The sequence below is a fragment of the Mobula birostris genome, chromosome 4 (assembly GCF_030028105.1).
Source record: "Mobula birostris isolate sMobBir1 chromosome 4, sMobBir1.hap1, whole genome shotgun sequence".
Classification (NCBI taxonomy): domain Eukaryota; kingdom Metazoa; phylum Chordata; class Chondrichthyes; order Myliobatiformes; family Myliobatidae; genus Mobula; species Mobula birostris.
This window is the reverse complement of record NC_092373.1, coordinates 15,428,490-15,438,509: the sequence shown is the minus strand read 5'-3', so window position 1 is coordinate 15,438,509 and position 10,020 is coordinate 15,428,490. Positions and strand designations below refer to the sequence as shown.

Sequence of the window (10,020 nt, the reverse complement as noted above, 5' to 3'; positions counted from 1 at the left end):
ACTCCTGTTTGGGCCACATCTGGAGTATTGAATTCAATTCAGTTCGCTCCATTAATGTAATTTCAGGACTCGCACCACCAGGTTCAAGAACAGTTACGACCCCTCAGCCATCTGGCTCTTGAACAAAAGGGGATTACTACTCTCATTCTACTTCTGATGTTCCCACAGTGGCTTCACTTTAAGGACTCTTTATCTTGTTATTTCATGCTCTCGTTATTTATTGCTATTTCTTTATATTTGCATTTGCACAGTTTGCGTCATTGATCCTGTTTACGGTTAACTGTTCTGCAGATAGATTTGCTAAGTACGCCAGCAGTAAAAGAATCTCAGGGTTGTATGTAGTGGAATGTATGTGTTCTGTTAATAAATTGTACTTTGACTTTGGGGATGTGGAAGCTTTTGAGAAGCTGCAGAAGGGGTGTACCAGGATGCTGACTGGATTAGAGGGCAACACACATCAAAGTTGCTAGTGAACGCAGCAGGCCAGGCAGCATCTCTAGGAAGAGGTACGGTCGACGTTTTGGGCCGAGACCCTTCGTCAGGACTAACTGAAGGAAGAGTTAGTAAGAGATTTGAAAGTGGGGGGGAGGGGGAGATCCAAAATGATAGGAGAAGACAGGAGGTGGAGGGATGGAGCCAAGAGCTGGACAGGTGATTGGCAAAAGGGATACGAGAGGATCATGGGACAGGAGGTCCAGGGAGAAAGACGGGGGGGGGGGGAACCCAAAGGATGGGCAAGGGGTATAGTCAGCAGGACAGAAGGAGAAAAAGGAGAGTGAGAGAAAGAATGTGTGTATAAAAATAAATAACGGATGGGGTACGAGGGGGAGGTGGAGCATTAGCGGAAGTTAGAGGTCAGTGTTCATGCCATCAGGTTGGAGGCTACCCAGACGGAACATAAGGTGTTGTTCCTCCAACCTGAGTGTGGCTTCATCTTTACAGTAGAGGAGGCCGTGGATAGACATATCAGAATGGGAATGGGATGTGGAATTAAAATGTGGCCACTGGGAGATCCTGCTTTCTCTGGCGGACAGAGCGTAGATATAGAGGGCATGTGGATTAGAGGGCATGTATTTTAAGAAGATATTGGTGTAACTGCTATTACAACTTGGAGTTCAGAGTTCAAATCCAGTGCCACCTGTAAGAAGCTTGTCATTCTTCCTGTGACCACATGGGTTTCCTCCAGGTACTCCGGTACAATTTAGTAAGTTAATCAGTCATTGTAAATTGCCCTGTGATTGGGCTAGTGTTAAATCAGTGGGTTGCTGACCCAAAAGGGTCTGTTTCATGCTGTATCTCTAAATACGAATAAAAGTAAAATAGATTGGACAAACTTCAATTGTTTACTCTGCAATGATGGAGACCTGATTAAAGCTTACAATATTGAAGATTAGAAGTATTTGTTACATGTGCATCGAAACATACAGCACAGTGAACTGCATCATCCATGCCAGCATGAGGATGTGCTGGGGGCTGCCCACAAGTGTTGCTGTGCTTCCAGCGCAAACATAGCGTGTCCACAACTTGCTAACCCTAACCCGTACATCAGTTTTTAGAATGTGGGAGAAAACCAGAGCACCCGGAGGAAACCCACACGATCACGGGGAGAATGTAAAAATTCCTTACAGGCAGTGATGGGAATTGAACCCTAGTCACTGGTACTGTAAAAGGTTACATTAACTGCTATGTTACCGTGACACCCAAATCACACTTCTGCTAGGTTCGAACTGGAGACAGTACCTATGAAAGGCGAACATGGTAAACACTATACTACTGAAGCAAGGCTGTATTATTAATAACAGATCATTAGAGGCTTAGCCAGTTACTTTCTCCTAAGGCTGAAATGCCCAGTATGAAAAGATATGCTTTTAAGGTGAGGAACACATAAACTACTTTTTATTTTAGATTATGAGTACACTCAGTCCTGTTTTATTGTCATTTAATAATGCATGCATTAAGAAATGATACAATTTGTTCCTCCAGAATGATATCACAGAAACACAAGACAAACCAAGACTAAAAAAACTGACAAAAACCACATAATTAGTGACAACAGTACAAACAATACCGTAATTTGATAGAAGAACAGACCATGGGCACGGTAAAAAGTCTCAAAGTCTCTCGAAAGTCCCATCATCTCATGCAGATGGTTGAAGGAAGCTTCCAGTTCCGCAAACTTGCCGATGCAGCATCCTGGAAGCACCCCAACCACAGTCCGACTCCGAGTCCGTCCGAAAACTTCGAGCCTCCAACCAGCTCTCCGACACTGAGCACCGAGCACCATCTCTGCCGAGCGCTTCGAGCCCGGCCCTGGCAACAGGCAATAGGCAAAGCCGAGGATCTGGGGCCTTCCCCTCCGGAGATTCTCAATCGCACAGTAGCAGTGGCAGCGAAGCAGGCACTTCAGGGGTTTCTCCAGATGTCCCTCTGTGCTTCATCAAATCAGGATTGCGTATGGCATCTAGTTCACAAATACGATATCAATTCGGAGCGGCTGCGCGCGCTGCGTCGCACTGCCATTTTCTCCTCCCCTACTTACTAGGATGTTGCTGGTCCTGGTGGGGCTTGAGTTATAAGGAAAGATTGAATAGGTTAGGAAATTATTCTTTGGAACATAGATGTTTGAGAGCAGTTTTGATAGAGGTATACAAAAAATTACAAGGGGTATAGATAGGGTAAATGCAAGGAGGTTTTTTCCCCTCTGAGTTTGGGTGGGTCTACAACCAGAGTTCATGTGTTAAGGGTGAAAGGTGAAAAGTTTAAGAGGAATATGAGGGGAAACTTCTTCAATCAGAGGGTTGTGAGAGTGTGGAACGAGCTGCCAGCACAAGTGGTGCATGTGAGCTCAATTTCAATATTTAAGAGAAGTTTGGATAGCTACATGGATAGTAGGGGTATGGAGGGCTACGGTCCAGGTGCAGGTCAATGGGAGAAGGCAGTTTAAATGGTTTGGCTCTGTCTAGATAAACCAAAGGGCCTTTTTCTGTGTTGCACTTTTCTATGACTCTGTGACTCCAAGACTTAACTGGAAGAACTCAGTAGATCAGGCAACAAAATGCTGGAGGAACTTAGCAGGGCAGGCAGCATCTATGGAAGAGACTAAACAGTTGACGTTTCAGTAGGACTCAAAAGAAAATGGAAGGAAGCCATAATAAAATAGTAGAGGGAGGGAGAGGAGCACAACCTAGCAGGTGATAGGTCAAGCCAGGTGAGGGGAAAGGTGGGTGGGTGGAGGAGAGGTCGGAATGAAGTGAGGTTGGGAGATGATAGGTGGAAAAGCTTAAGGGCTGGAGAAGAAGGAATCTGATAGAAGAGGAGAGTGGACCATAGGATAAAGGGAAGGAAGATGGGCACCAGAGGGAGGTGATGGGCAGGTGAAGAGAAAGGAAGGGGTGAGCGGGGAGTCAGAGTGGAGAATGGAAAAGCAGAGAGGCAGGGGGAGAAACTACTGGGAGTAGTGCCTGGAATGCGATGGTGGAGGCAAGTATGGCAGAGGCTTTTAAGGGGCTTTCAGATAGGCACAGGAATGGAGGGATATGGACATTGCATAAGCAGAAGGAGTTTCTTTAGCTAGGCTTTTCATTACCAATGAAATTAGTTGTAGATAACACTGCAGGCCAAAGGTCCTGTTCCAGTTCCTGTGTTGTTCTATGCTCTATACCCAATCTGTACCAGTTAAAGGGAAGAAAGCGCTGTCTGAACTTTTCCACTTCACCAAACCCCACCTCCCTGAGCAACCCCCGCACCTCAACCCTACCACTGAATTGATACCAGCGAATGAGCAGTACATTTGTATCCTTTCTGTAAGTGACCTCTTGCTGTGTGAGAACATAATGCATTGGCAAGCACCTTTTAATTTCTAAATTCATTCTACAGTGACCTCTTTTTATCGCTGCCCTGGAACATTTATACTTTGTCGGCCTCTGTGTTCATTACTTCCTTTCCTTGCCTCACCAGAGTTACGTTCATGGAGATATGCTTGATCTCCTTATTTTCAAGTTAATGTTTGTTCAAGCATGCACGTGTGCAGCTGAAGTGCCAAACACAGTATGTATGTCACATGCAGCATATAAAATAATAATAACTCAATAATATTAATCGATTTCTGCATACATATGACCTAAAATGTGATCAGATTTTCACGTAAGTCCTAAAACTATATAAAGACGACACAATTACATAAATACCACAAAAACATTATGCTGGTTTATTTACTGAGAAAAATGATCCAATATTACATGTATTTGTTGGAAAAGGTATGTGAACCTTTGCTTTCAGTAACTGGTGTGACCCCCTAATACAGCAAAAACTTCAGCCAAACTTTTCTGCTAACTGTTGATCAGTCCTGAACAGCTGCTTGGAGGAACTTTAGACTATTCCTCCTCGCAGAACTGCTTCAGCTCTGGGTTGTCGGTGGGTTTCCTCACAGGGGTTGCTTGCTTCAGGCCCTTCCACAATAGTCTCTAGGATCAAGGTCAGGACTTTGACTCGGCCATTCCAAAACACAAATTTTCTTATTTTTAAACCATTCTGTTGTTGATTAACTCTTGTCTTTTGGATCATTGTCTTGTTGCATTATCCAACTTCTATTAAGTTTCAGGTGATGGGCCATTACCCTGGCACTTCCTGTAAAGTGTCTTGATACAATTTTGAATTCATTGTTCCCTCAACGATTGCAAGCTGTCCAGGTCCTGAGGCAGCAAAGCAGCCCCAAACCATGATGCTCCTTCCACCATGCTTCATAGCTGGGATGAGGTTTTGGTGTTGGTGTGCAGAGCCCTTTTTCCTTCCAAACATAGCAACATGCATTTCTGCTTTTGTAGCCTTATCCAGCTTCATGCATCTCTAAATTTCTTCTCCTAAGGTCCTCTGAAAGGTGTTTTGATGGAGACATGGTGCACATAAACAGATCTTTCTTGAGGAGAGCAGGCTCTGTCGGTAACCTGACTTTGTGTGTCATTTTCATAGGGCAGGTCACCTCTACAATCCATACCTCCAATCTCATCTCATTGATTGGAACACTTGACTCCAAATAGCTTTTGTAGAAGGCACTACTCCAGAGGTTCACGTACTTTTTTAAACAAATATATGTAATATTGGAACATTTTTCTCAATAAATAGATTAACAAGTATACTGTTTTATGTTATTTATTTAACTGTGTTCTCTCTAGTTTTAGGACTTGCATGAAGATCTGATCACATTTTAGGTCGTATTTATGCAGAAATAGAGAAAATTCTACAGGGTTCACAAATTTCTTAGCAGCACTTGCACAGTATAGTTAAAAACACAACAGTAAAATGCTACAGGCACTATCATAAATAATGTGGTAACTGGGTGTTCAGACGTCTCACAGCCTGGACGAAGAAGCTGTTACCCAACCTGACAAAACATGTTCTTATACTGAATACCTTCTGCCTGACAGTAGGAGGTCAAAGAAATTTTGAGAGGGATGGGAGACGTCTTTGACAATGTTGAGGGCTCTGTGAACACAGTGCTTCTGATATAAGTCCTGGATGGGGGGGGGGGGGGGGGGGACAGATACAAATAAAGTCCTTGTGGCGGTCCAAGGTACAGTACATTAAGCTGCTTGATTGGTTAATAAAGACGGCTGAGACTTGCAGCTTTGTCAGAGCCATTTGCCCTTTGATCTGAGACAACTTGCTCAATCATGTGGTGATTTGTTTACACAATCGTTAGCTTTCTAGGAAAGAGAAACCAAAGGAAATAAAACATGTGAATGACTGAACTAGAAATGAAAGTGGTGCCTTTTGAAAAGAGATCTAAATCTCCAGTTAAGTAAGACTTTACAACGAATGAAAGAAAACAATACTGGAGGAACTGAGCAGCATTTTTGGAGGAGAATGTAGAGTTGCTGGTTCAGGTCGAGACCCTTCCTCTGGGCTGAAAGCTGGAGGGGAGATAGACAGCATAAAGAGGTGTGGAGAAGAGTAGAGCATAGAAGGAGTGGATTGGGAAAACTGGTTTTATGGGAAGGATGTAACAGAGAAATGGAGGTCATTTAAAGGTGAAATTTTGAGGGTTCAGAATCTTTACGTTCCTGTTAGGTTGAAAGGAAAGGTTAAAAGTTTAAGAGAGCCATGATTTTCAAGATATATTAGAAAAAGAGAGGGGTCTTCAATAAATATAGGCAGCTTGGAGTTAATGAGGTACTTGAGGAATATAAAGAATGCAAAAGGAATCTTAATAAAGAAATTAGAAAAGCTAAAAGAAGATAGGAGGCTGCTTTGGCAAGTAAGGTGAAAATTAATCCAAAGGGTTTTGTATAGTTATGTTAGTGGCAAAAGGATAGTAAGGGATAAAATTGGTCCCTTGGAGAATCAAAGTGTACGGCTATGTGCGGAGCCAAAAGAGATGGGGGAGATTTTGAACTATTTCTTTTCTTTGGTATTCACTAAGGAGAGGGATATTGAATTGTGTAAGATATTGAATTGTGTGAAACAAGTAAGGTAGTTATGGAAAGTATGACAATTATATAAGAGGAAGTACTGGCACTTTTAAGGAATATAAAAGTGGATAAGTCTCCAGGTCTGGACAAGATATTCCCTAGGACCTTGAGGGAAGTTAGTGTGGAAATAGCAGGGGCTCTGACAGAAATATTTCAAATGTCATTAGAAACGGGGATGGTGCTGGAGGATTGGTGTATTGCTCATGTGGTTCCATTGTTTAAAAAGGGTTCTAAGAGTAAACCTGGCAATTATTGGCCTGTGAGTTTGACGTCAGTGGTGGGTAAACTGATGGAAAGTATTCTTAGAGATGGTATATAATTATCTGGATAGATAGGGTCTGATTAGGAACAGTCAACATGGATTTGTGCGTGGAAGGTCATGTTTGACAAATCTTATTGAATTTTTTGATGAGGTTACTAAGAAAGTTGACAAGGGTAAAATGGTAGATGTTGTCTATATGGACTTCAGTAAAGCCTTTGACAAGGTTCCACACGGAAGGTTAGTTAGGAAGGTTCAATTGTTAGGCATTAATATCGAAGTTGTAAAATGGATTCAGCAGTGGCTAGATGGGAGACGCCAGAGAGTAGTGGTGGATAACTGTGTGTCAGATTGGAGGACGGTGTATAACAGTGTGCCTCAGGGATCTGTACTGGGTCCAATGTTGTTTGTAATATATATTAATGATCTGGATGATGGGGTGGTAAACTGGATTAGTATGCAGATGATACTAAGATAGGTGGTGTTGTGAATGATGAGGTAGGTTTTCAAAACTTGCATAGAGAATTAAGACAGTTAGAAGAGTGGGCTGAAAGATGGCAGATGGAGTTTAATACAGAAAAATGTGAGGTAGAACTAATCAAAATAGGACATACGTGGTAAATGGTAGGGCATCAAAGAATGCTGTAGAACAGAGGGATCTAGGAATAATGGTGCATAGTTCCCTGAAGATGGAATCTCATGTGGATAGAGTGGTGAAGAAAGCTTTTGGTTTGCTGGCCTTTATTAATCAGAGCATTGAGTATAGGAGTTGGGATGTAATGTTGAATTTGTATAAGGCATTGGTAAGGCCAAATCTGGAGTATTGTGTACAGTTCTGGTCACTAAATTATAGGAAAGATGTCAATAAAATTGAGAGAGTACAGAGGAGGTTTACTAAAATGTAGCCTGGGACAAAAGTTTAGGGGTAACATGAGGGGGAACTTCTTTACTCAGAGAGTGGTATCTGTGTGGAACAAGCTTCCAGCAGAAGTGGTTGAGGCAGGTTCTATGTTGTCATTTAAAGTTAAGTTGGATAGATATATGGACAGGAAAGGAATGGAGAGTTATGGGCTGAGTGCAGGTTAGTGGGACTAGGATAGCGTAAGAGTTCAGCACAGACTAGAAGGGCCGAGATGGGCTGTTTCCGTGTTGTAATTGTTATATGGTTATATGGTTAGAGCAAGAGCTGCCAGGTGACAGGTGCATTCAGATGAAGAAGTGTGATAGGCAAAATAAAGTTCAAAGTTCAAAGTAAATTTATTATCAAAGAACACAGAAGTCACCATATCAACCCTAACATTCATTGTTTTGAGGTCATTCACAGAAGATATAAAGAGATACAGTGGGACCAATGGAAAACTACACACAAACAGAGTCGGACAAACAACCAATGTGCAGAAGACAACGTATTGTGCAGATACAAAATGACAATAAGGTGGTGTAGTGATTAGCACAGCACTTTACAGTACCTGCGACCCGGGTTCAATTCCCACCACTGCCTGTAAGGAGTTTGAACGTTCTCCTCATGACCATGTAGGTTTCCTCCAGGTGTTCTGGTTTCCTCACACAGTCCAAAGGCGTAGCAGTTGGTAGGTTAATCAATCATTGTAAATTGTCCTGTGATTAGGCTTGTGTTAAATTGGGGGTTCCTACAAGAGGACCACAACTTTGTCGTGTGGTTTGGAGGCTTGCCTGCCTCAATGATCTGCAGAGCTATGTTGGCTGGAATCAGGGCCTTGTGCTTTGGCTCTTGGTAGGGTCACCCATGCCAAACAGGTCGAAGGGTAGAGGCCAGACTAAAAGTGGTTCACCAATCCTCCTGGTCTGGTGATTCAGCTCAAGGCTAATAACTCTGACTGGTGAAAAACAATGGTTATAGAAACAGCAATGAAGAATCCTATGTTTGTATGCGACAGTATTCCTGAGTTTCCACCTGGGATTTACATAACTGACAGTGAAGACCAAAAGGAAGCTACGAGCATAATGAAGGAAGCCCTGAACACTGCCAAAACCAAATCCAGAATTGTCTTTTGGAATGTACAAATCATGTACAAACCGGCAAGCTAGCAGAGACAACTGCGGAAATGTGTCATGACAATCTACACATACTGGACATCAGTGAAAACAGATGGACAGGGTCTGGCAGACTAAAGGCAGCATGTGGTGAAACCGTTTCATACTCGGGAAGGGAAGATGGTCAGCATCATGATGGTGTAGCCGTCATTTTGAAGAAAAGCATTGCTTGCTGAAGTGGAAACCAATCAACAGTAGGCCAATGAGTGTCAGGCTGAAAGAGAAGCAAGTAAACATGACTGTGATCCAGTGCTATGCTGCAACTGACGATACTGACACTGAAGAAAAGGATGCCTTCTACAAACAGCTACAGTCAGAGGTAGAGTTAACATCACGCCATGACATAATCATAGTCATAGGACACCTAAATGCCAAAGTTGGAAGTAACAGCTGACACTTCACGAGGGTCATGGGCATTCATGGATGTGGAGCGATGAATAACAAATAGTGAAACACTGGTGGAATTTTGTGCCATGAACAATCTGGTCATAGGAGGGACTCTCTTTCTACATTGTGAAATCCACAAACCGACATGGTGTTCACCCAATGGACGTGACAGGAACCAGGATGACCATTTAATGATCAATGGTATGTGGAGATGATCCTCGCATGCAATGATGAAGAGAGGAGCAGATAGAGCAAGTGGTCACCACCTTGTTGTAGCAGTGAAGAAACTCAAGCCGAGAAGCACTGGGACCAATACAAAGACATTTTGATGTTGAAAAGCTCAAGGGCACCAGTGTGAGATCTTCCTTCACCATTCAGCATAAGACCAGATTCCAAGCCTTGCAAGACCTTGATGAGGATGTGTCAGGAGACAGGAACAGTACAGTGCGGAAATGGTTTGCCTCTCTTCAAGGAGAGCAGCAGCAAGGCTTGTCTAGAATACTGAGCTGGAAAGAAGAACAAAGAATGGACACAGCAGTAAACACGGACAGCCTCAGAAGGCAGAAAATTCAGAGGAAAGTGTTAGATACAATGACAACACAAATTAAGATGAAACTTCAACTGGCATAACACTGAAGCAAACAAGAAAGTGAAGAGACTTGTAAAAAAGAACAAAAGCGTCTAGCTGGAAGTACTAGCAGGGAAAACTGAAGCAGCAGCCAGTAGAGATGATCAGGGAAATATATACAAGATTTCAAAATTGGTATGTGGCTAGTTCCAGACCAGATCTAGAGGTTGCGTGAGAGATAAGAACATCTTCTTTTGACAACTGAG

At 42.8% G+C, this 10,020-nt stretch overlaps 1 long non-coding RNA gene across 1 annotated transcript in view; it reads right to left on the bottom strand.

Moving 5' to 3' along the window:
- Positions 1 to 1,980: 1,980 nt before the first annotated feature.
- Positions 1,981 to 10,020, bottom strand: part of LOC140196175 (uncharacterized) — a 31,187-nt gene continuing 23,147 nt past the window's right edge. The window contains exon 5 of the long non-coding RNA XR_011885644.1: positions 1,981 to 2,564. This is a non-coding gene — a long non-coding RNA (uncharacterized lncRNA). The remainder of the gene's footprint in view (positions 2,565 to 10,020) is intronic.